Source organism: Mus musculus, chromosome 17, assembly GCF_000001635.26.
Source record: "Mus musculus strain C57BL/6J chromosome 17, GRCm38.p6 C57BL/6J".
NCBI classification, from domain to species: domain Eukaryota; kingdom Metazoa; phylum Chordata; class Mammalia; order Rodentia; family Muridae; genus Mus; species Mus musculus.
Window position 1 is genome coordinate 40895143 of NC_000083.6, and position 9584 is coordinate 40904726.

A 9584-nucleotide genomic window follows, 5' to 3' on the forward strand; every position below is an offset into this window, starting at 1 on the left:
CTTGGGCTAAACCACAAAGTTTTTCAAAGGTTAAAGTAACAGACATGGTCCTATGTATGAACCAGCTGTCATCCTTTCTAATTTATTAAAATAAGCATATTTCTGCAAACCACAGTAAAATGCTTGTTACTCCACCTTTGTTTTCATATCATTTTTTATTCAAGGATTTATTTAAAAATATGCTTGCCATATCTATTAGTATTGTTGTTCTTTGTGATGTTTGTTATACCAATTCAGAAAACAAAATTTTAGGTAGATACTTAACTTTTTTTTTAAATAAATATTTTTTTTCTCTTTTCCGAGACAGGGTTTCTCTGTGTAGTCCTGGCTGTCCTGGAACTCGCTCTGTAGACCAGGCTAACCTCGAACTCAGAAATCCGCCTGTCTCTGCCTCCCAAGTGCTGGGATTAAAGGCATGTGCCACCACACCCGGCAGTTACCTAAACTTTTAATTGTTGTTACTATCAACAGCAAGCATGTGAATGAGCTTGGTGACTATTGTATATATATCCAACTGTGTGGGGTGTAATGCCTATTTTAATAAAAAAATTGCATTTGAAATTATTTTTCAAAATGTAAAATAAATTGGCCAAATGCTGTCATAGACTGGAAACTGTAAAAATACCTAAGATATTTAAACATTCAAAAAGCCCATCGTTGAAAGCTAATCTCACTTGTCACCTTCTTGAAATACAGAAGCTTCTGGGACGTGGTCCTCTGAGCACACGTGTGAGATTATTTTGGTTAAGTTAGTTGAGGTAGAAAGACACACCCACTGTGGATGACACCATTCCCTGGGCAGAGATCCTAAACTATATAAAAAGGAGAAAGTAGCTGTTACAAGCATCCATTGCTTTTTCTTCTTCCTGACAACAGATGTATGAATTTGTAGGTCTTTCTTTGCCCATCTCAGCTCTGAATAAAGACATGGACACTTTATTAGTTATAGCTTTAGGTCTAGCTTACTCTTGGTCCCAACTGGTTCTTATATCTTAAGTTGGCCCATATATATTAATCTATGTTCAGCCACGTGGCTCATTACTTACTCTCCTTCAGGCCTAGCCTACTTCTTACTCTGTATATAGTTGTCAAATCCTCCCATGGCTGACCCTTCCCGAGAGTTCCTGTTTCAGACAAAAGTCCTGACTATTCTCTCTTTCTTTGCTATAGGCCATCAGATTTTTATTAGACCAATCAGAAGGTGAGAGAGGAGTGTTTATAAAATATAATGTAGCATATGAATAACAATACCAAAGTCTGGTCTGTTCCATACTCTCTGCCATTACAGAAATCAGCATTTGAATAATTCAGAGACAATCTTTACAGAGTCCACAAAAAGATCACTTCAACACAGATTTTTTTTTTTTTTTTGAAACAGGGTCTCATTTTGTAGCCCTGGTTACAAAATAGTCCTAGAACTTCCTATGCAGACCCGGTTGACCTCAACTCACAGATACCTTCTTGACTCTGACTCTCAAGCGCTGAAATAAAAAGTGTGCTGCCTCTACACTATGTCATGCTTCTCCGTGTACTTTATCACACAGGATGCATAAGACAATAAATAAACAACAAAAAGACAATAAATAAGAGAACAATAAATAAAATTGACAATATCTGAATTTCTGATATTATAATTTTATAATTATAATTCTAATGTTTATAATTTCAAACATATTTCAGTTACGGTATAAATCAAGTGGGACAACTCACCAAAATAATTTAAATCAAAATAATTTAAATAAGAAATTTGTATTATATATCAAGATTTTTAAATATTCATATGTGTTGATGTGACAAAAACCTTCTAAATGGAATTTTCAAAAAATAGTTCAAAATGCTGCAATATTCTTAGGAAACTACTAGAAATAATTCAATTATACCTCTTGTTAGAAATAGTCTAAAACTAAACTCTGACATCTAGTGTTCACTGTAGTAACTGCATGGTCTTGACTAAACCTGTCCATCCTAATAACATGGCTAGTATTTGACAGTGTTTAAAATCTCGCATACATTTTGCTTTAGAAACACAGATCTGTTGAGTGAAGAGAAAGCTGGGGGGAGTAATACCTGCATAGTGCTTGCTCTTTCCATTTATTTTAAAACACAGAAACAGGAGACATGAAAGTTTCCTTACGGAAAAGAAAATCTCTAAGGAGTGCAGGGGACGTGGACTATGCCACCAGAAAGACATAAGTCATATGTTTTGTAATGTGGCAGCATGATGCAACAGGAGGGGCTGCCTTAGCAGGCCTATGCTGAGGCACACACCTAAGGTACCAGGCATATGACGAGTCTAGTATAAAATTAAGTTTATTTGGAGTTGAGGCAAAGAAAGAAAGGGGACAGAAAAGAATAGAAAGAGAAGAGACAGAAAGAAGGGACGAGGATGGCCAGCAAGAGAAAGGAAAGGGAGAGGAAAGAGAGGGAAGAAGGAAAAGAGAGGAGATAGATAGGTAGATAGGTAGATAGATAGATAGACGATAGGTAAGTTGGTAGGTAGGGAGATAGATAGAGAGATAGATAGATAGATAGAAGCCCAAACAGTCTTTTCATAGCAAGCCAGGTTCGTACCTGGCTGTTGCTAGGTAACTGTTTGGAGGAGTCTAGAAGAAATGTTAACAATAAAAACTGGTGAGTGGGAGCATGCTCAAACCCAGGGATCTCAGAGATCTGAGACAGAAGGAGTGGGAGTTCTCTCTCCCTGCTTGTGTACCTGCTCTGGGATATATAACCATGACACCCAGCTGAGGTGATCAGGAGCAGTCAGTCACATAACAGCACCTGGAGCGCCTCTTCATGCTAATGAGGTATCTCATCAGCCTTAGCCTTCAGCCAATGACCTTCCCTTCCTGGATATTCTCACGACCTTCTGCCAAATTACATAATCCCTGGCTGACCACAATAAAGCATATATGTTCACACCTACCACCCATAAAGAAATATTAACAAGCGAAGACCATCTTAGAGAGCTGCTTCATTAAAGATTGTCGTGGGGAAGGCCTTCACCTAAGTGAACCATACCACGAAAACTCCAAAAGGGCCTTCTCTCATATCTTGCCCCTCTAGCACTCAGTCCAAACTGGGCTGGGATTCTGCTTGCCCCTCTCCCCAACTGCTTTTTCAGCCTGGCATACAAGGGTGCTCTGACACCTCAAAGGAGATGTGGATTGTGAATTCCCTACCCAGGATTTTGCCCAGTCCTTTTTGCAGCATCCAGACATTACCAGCCGAGAGGCAGAACAGAAGATCACAGAGAATGAGCAAGGTTGAAACCGTGGTTGGGAGCATGTGCTGTTTCACCCTGCTGAGGTTTATATAGGATCAGGAAAAAGCAGCCACACATAGTCGACTCTTCCTATTTTCTTCCAGTCTTCAGGGGTAGTACAAGGCTGATATTAGGAAGAACAGGGACTGCTAGCAATGGGATTTTTATTTGGGACTATAATATATGTTTATTCTCAGACTTAGAGAAGCTGTTGAAAAGCAAACTGGTTTGTTAAGTCCACCTTCTTTAAAGCAGAAATATATGAAAACGTTATGTTATATCTCTGCTACTTTAATATCTCTCCTCTAAAACTTTTGAAATGCACCCATCACAAACAAGAAGGAAGATGTCATTGCTGTGATCTGGGCTATGCTATTCCATATGCTTTAATTTTTATCACATGTCCTAGAGTTCACCAAGCTTAGAGAAAAATGAGCAATATCATAGGTCTGAAGTGGACAACTTAAGGGAATTTAAGTTAAGGGAATTATAGTTACCTTATCTCCATCCTCAAAAGTCAAACCACCACATAGAAACCATTGGTTAAAACACAGAATGAGAAAAGTCCCATCTTGAGTTGCATTGAGATTTCTTCCCAAATTAGGTGCTAATATCTGTATGCCTTCCTTTGCTTTGAGAATATGCTAGTCTTGCTTTCTCTTGTCACTTTTCCTTGTGGATCTCAGGCAGAGTGAATTTATTCATGAGAAAGTATTAGAGGCTTACAAGTTTCATAGAACACCCACCCCACGACACACAGCACCCAATAACAGAAAAATATATGTCTTGAAGAAGGGCTTGTTCCTCCACTGCCTCTCTGTATAATCCCGCTCAGCAATGGCTGTACTATATATACAATGCTTGGTATTACTTATCTAGGTCTGCTTTCTCTCAGTGGGCATCATTAAGCTGTTTTCAGATCTATTTTCCTCAACTGTACCTTTTAAGTAAAATTTTAAGTAGATTATGTATGCTTTTCTGTACCTGTTTTACATCTACATGTGATGTACATTTCCCTATTGTAGCAGAACTCTTGTATCTGGCAGAAGTGTTGGCACCTAAGCTTTGAAGAAGGCTTTTGCCATGATTGTGATCCGTGATTTTATGGGGTTATTTATTTATTTATTTATTTTAAATGTTCTCAGACCCTTTCCATAACTTAACCTGGAGACAGGCCTGGAAAACCAGGAAGTCTATGGCTGAGAATTGCATAGATGACAGGTCTTTCAGGACAACCCCTAGACCAGATAAGAAGTTTGGTATGTGGATACTTGTAGCCGCCTGCAGCCACACTAACTGGGTTCCTGAGTGGGAGGCAGGAGCGGTATGGGAGAAAACGGCAAGAGAAATAATGGAGGCCAAGACATATTTCTGTTCAAGGCACCAAAGTTTACTAAGAGTCTGTACTTATAAAGGGGGGAGGCCTATCCCCTGCCAATCCATTCTTGATGCTTGTTGCCAGCCTGTAGGCGATCTGCGGGATGCAGTCTGTCTTCAGAATATCTCAAGGGTCTCTCAGCAGGTAGCAGTGTCTTGGAGAAGTGCAGCCAGCAGGTGACAGAACATTAGAGCCATCTTGGTCTGAAGGCTCCACCCCAGGTGGTCTCATTCTCAGTGGCAGCAAGGTCAAGGTCAGTCTACTCACGGCTGGAGGAGGCTACAGATTTTGACTAGCTGAAAGTGCCCTTTGTGTAACAATAAAAACAACTTAAGGCTGGAGGTAGGGGAGGGCAGAGCAGGCAGAGGGTGAACCAACCATATGGTCCACAGTGATAGGAGAGGTGGATAGAGTCTGGATGGTTATCTACCCCCAGCGAAAAGGCTTATACCATACAGATGTCTCCATATTTTTATTATTAAGCCCCAAGTGGGACCCCCAAAATTCCTCACAATGCCTTACTAACATAAATTTTTAATATACCATACAAATTCAACTGGTGGTTGTGTTATATTTAATCAGCATGCTGCTTTAAAAAGTGTTTTCCCTTATAAATGGGGCTTTTACATAATGCTTTGCACTTTATAATAAATTTTACTGGCAGAAGTTCCATTAAAAGGATGACCTTTTCTCAGATTTCAACTCAATTTCAATTAATGATTTTTTTTAAATTGTAAGAATAAAACAGAAGTGTTTGTGTTGAAATTTGATGGATTTTCATAGAGTCAAACCTATCCAGGAAATACCCTGACACGCACAGAAACCCGGCCCTTCTGAGGTATAGCATATTTCTGAATTCAGAAGCTAAAGATTACTTTTCCCTGGTTATTTTTTTCAGACTTTACATAGGCAGAATCATCTACCTATAATCTTGGAATTATTTTTCTCTGGTGGTCATCTCTTGACATTTCTCATTTCCTTTTCCCATTGCCGAGCTCCGGCTTCTGCTTTCATTCGCCTCTAACACAATTTATTCAAGGTCTTGTTCTAAGCAGTTTTAGTGAAATGGGTAGCTTATTTCTGCTGTGTGCAGATGACTCTATCACAAATGATACATTTGTGTCCTGGTCTTCTCTGAGCTTAAGACTTAACAGTCAATGTGACACCTACCATTTCCTATTTGAAAACTTCAGTCTAAGACCACACAAACATTTGCCTTCCTCCTAGCTGCCCCCTGCCCAGCCATTGTTTCTAGTCTCTGAAACATAGCAGCACCCAGTTCATATAGTGCTAGAGAAGGTCTTTTATCAGTCACTATACCTCACTGCCTCTAAACTCAGTCTTAACATGTCCTCTGTAGTAGTAGCTCAGGTAACTCTTCAATTTTCAGGCTCAGCTTTGTCAACATCCAACTCCAAGTCACTATTGTCCCTTGTTTATTGTATAGCCTTCCACGTAACAACTAAACAGATCGACACTCTGCTGCCTGTGCCCTGGACTGCCCACTACCGGTCCCTACTTGCTCTTTGGGTTTGGGGATGAGGTGGCAAGGAATCAATGGCATAGACTCTGGGAGCAGGTAAGAAAAACCACAGCAAGCTCATCTGGTGCTGTTGCAAACTCCTTTAATACCCTCCATCACGTCCCATTGGTCCCAAGAAAGCATCTCTTCTAAACTGCAGTTCCAGATTGGCCTGCATTGTCTGCGTTAACAGGTAGGTCCTTCTACAGAGGACCTAATTTATTTAAAGGCTAGTTTATTCAGAGGCTGCCACGTGCCGCGCTATTCCCCCTACAGCACTCCATTTTAAAACCCTGCTCTAGTTTATATTACACAGAAGAATTCTTTTTAATTTATTTTATGTATATGAGTGCTGTAGCCCCATGTATGCCTACATGCCAGAGGAGGGCATTAGAACTCCTTATAGATGGTTGTAAGCCATCACATTGTTTCTAGGAATCGAACTCAGGACCTCTGGCAGAAGTGGTGCTCTTAACTGCTGAGCTATTTCTCTCCAGCTCCTAGAAGAAATTCTTTTTTTTTTTTTTTTTTTTTTTTGAGAATAAAACGCCTATCATTATGCCTTTAGCCTTCTTGAGTGAAGAGCTAGATTGAGTATTCACAGGTGTTTTCGCTGACTGTCCTTGAGTGGTTAACATGACTATGCAGAGTTCAGCTGCTCGCTGACTCAAAGTCAAGGAGACCTACAAAGGAAAGCAGAGACGCCTGCTTTCACCCTGCTTTAGTTTCCAATGGGCCCACATGAATCAGTGCTCAAGAAATTCTTTAAGTGAGAAAATAAAGGCCTATAAGCTACCAGTCCTGCCCCACCCTGTCCTTCCTCCAGGTAATTCTCCATACATTCACACATTCCTTAAATATGATTGAAACAGGGTTGAAAGTTGAACAACTGTATTCATCTGGGTTCCATCTAAGATAGAATGACTAGTGCAGAGAAGCTACACCCATGAAGTCTCACCAACATGGATGCCTACAAAAAGATCTGAACAAGGACAGCATCAGCAGACATGCTAGCTTGGGGGGAAGGGGATCTCATGGGTCCCCACGCTTAGACAAACAACTGTAGGAAAACAAGAAATGCTGAGAGTGGGGGAAATAGTCTTCAGGGAAGAGCGCCCCCAATTGGTTATCCAATACTAAACTACCAGCCTTAAAATCATATACATATTGGTAGCATTATAGGAACTGAACAGGTTGTATTTATATATTTAGAAATGTATGTGTGTGTCTGTGAGTGAATAAAATTTAAGCAAAAGAGACCATGGATTTGAGAGTTCAGGCTACACTGGAAGGGTTAGGGGAAATAAAGGGAAAGGGGGAAATGATATGATTATATTTTAATTTAAAAATATAACAATTAATAACTGGGTAAATGTACAATTTGAAATGAACAGATTTAGGCTATGGTCATAACTTTGCCATTTACACCATGAATAATTTTTTGAGAGTGAATACATCACTGAGAACTTTTATAAGAGAAGAGTTTATCTGTTCCAAAGATTACATTATATACACACATTGGTGTACTTATCAGTATATAGTTAAATGCTTAATAAATGGTAGGTCACTTTTGGGATAGCATTGGAAATGTAAATGAAATAAATACCCAATTAAAAAAAATAAGTGGTAGGTCAATTATTATTAGAAGAAACAAAGCAATAATTTTACCACCAAGAATGAGGCAGGTACTTCTCATGTTGAGTCAGGGCTAAAGATAATGAGCATCTCAAGGGCAGATATTAGACCATGTTCTCCCAAGAGACTTATGGGCTCCTCTTACTTCCCTCTGGTACCAAGGATGAGTTTCTAGGTAACCAATAGCTAAGGATGACCTAAGAATAAATCCACCCTCAAGAAGTCTTACTTGTTATTCAATTTTGCCACACATCAACCACTTTGTCTCCTTTCTCAGAGTAAACACCAAAAAAAGCCCCCCCCCCCAATGGATTTTGACTTATTTTTTTGTTACGATTTTGTAAGTTCCATGGGATAGGGAAGCAGAAATTTGTATACAACAAAGTTCACTTTAGTGAGTCTACATAAATTCAGCATTGCATTTTTGTCTGCTCTTATCATACTGTTTTCCTTTTTCTTTATGGATATTGAAAAACACATATACCCAGACCAATGGAAAGTAAACGGAAAGCAATGATAACAGTGAGATGACTTATCAGGTAAAGGGTGCTGGCCACTGAGTCTGACAGCTGCAGTTTGATCTCTGAGATCCACACAGTGGAAACAGAAAACCAACCGTACACATTATCTTCTTCCTTTTTTTTTTTTTTTTGCCTGCCAAGTCCTGGGATTAAAGGCCTGCGCCACCACTGCCCAGCTACACGTTATCTTCTGACTTACACACAGACACCAATAACCTCAAAAAGAAGAAACACAACAATAAAATGAAATAAAGCATTAATTTAATTATTTAAGAACTAAAATCAAAAGTTCTGGCTTTCCAGTACTGATCATATTGAATGTAATCTTGAAGTCTTTATTGTCTCTAGATCTCAGATTTCTTCAATGTAATAAGATTAAAATTGAATGTAATAGATTTTCTAGGATCATAAACATATGCCTATAGAAAATATATGTCATATATTTTATATGATATTTTTTATAACCTTGTTCACACGCCTGTGTGAATTTCAGATGTTTATGAAAAAGCAGATTGTAATCCAGGTGGCTGGAACAGCGAACTGGGTCAGGTCTGGCCTTCTGATGGCAGTTGTTCATGAAGCCAAGGCAAATGAGAAGGAAAAATTGGGAAATGCAAATTCTCAGTTCCCACCAGGTGCTCATTCCATCCGGGGTGGGGGATGGGGCGGTGGAGTGGGGGGGGGGGGGGGCTGTGAGGGATGAGTCTGTGCTGGAACATCTGTGCCGGAAACCTTTCCTCTCGGATAAACAGGAACCTGTGGGAACAAATGAACGCTCCCCGGGAAGAACTGTAGTTTAAAGTCACAGTCTGCATCAACACCTAGTCATTGAAGGGGAAATGGCTGAGAGGTTAAGTGACAAAACCTCCAGCGGGAAGCTGGCCGGGGTGCATGGATAGTTGGAGAGGATGGAGAAGGAGGTCAAAGGCCCCAAATTAAAATACTCATTTTCATGCGGTCTTTGAACACTAGGGCAACAAGGGCTGGGTTTAAAGAATACTTCCCTGCAGTGACTCCTAGCAGAATCTACACCCTCTATTCTGAGACAAAGCTACATAGCCCCCAATCCCAGCCCCTGAAGTTCTTGGTGATGGAAATCTGATATGCAAACAGTTGGCGGGGGCGGGGGGGGGGCGTGGAGGGGGTGGTTATCTTGCATGTCTTTTCCAGGCCCTTTTCAATCCCACAGGCTTCTCTTGGTTTAATTCCCACCTCACTGGTAGCTAAAAGGGATTTCTATTAAGGGAAAGTAAGATCATTCTT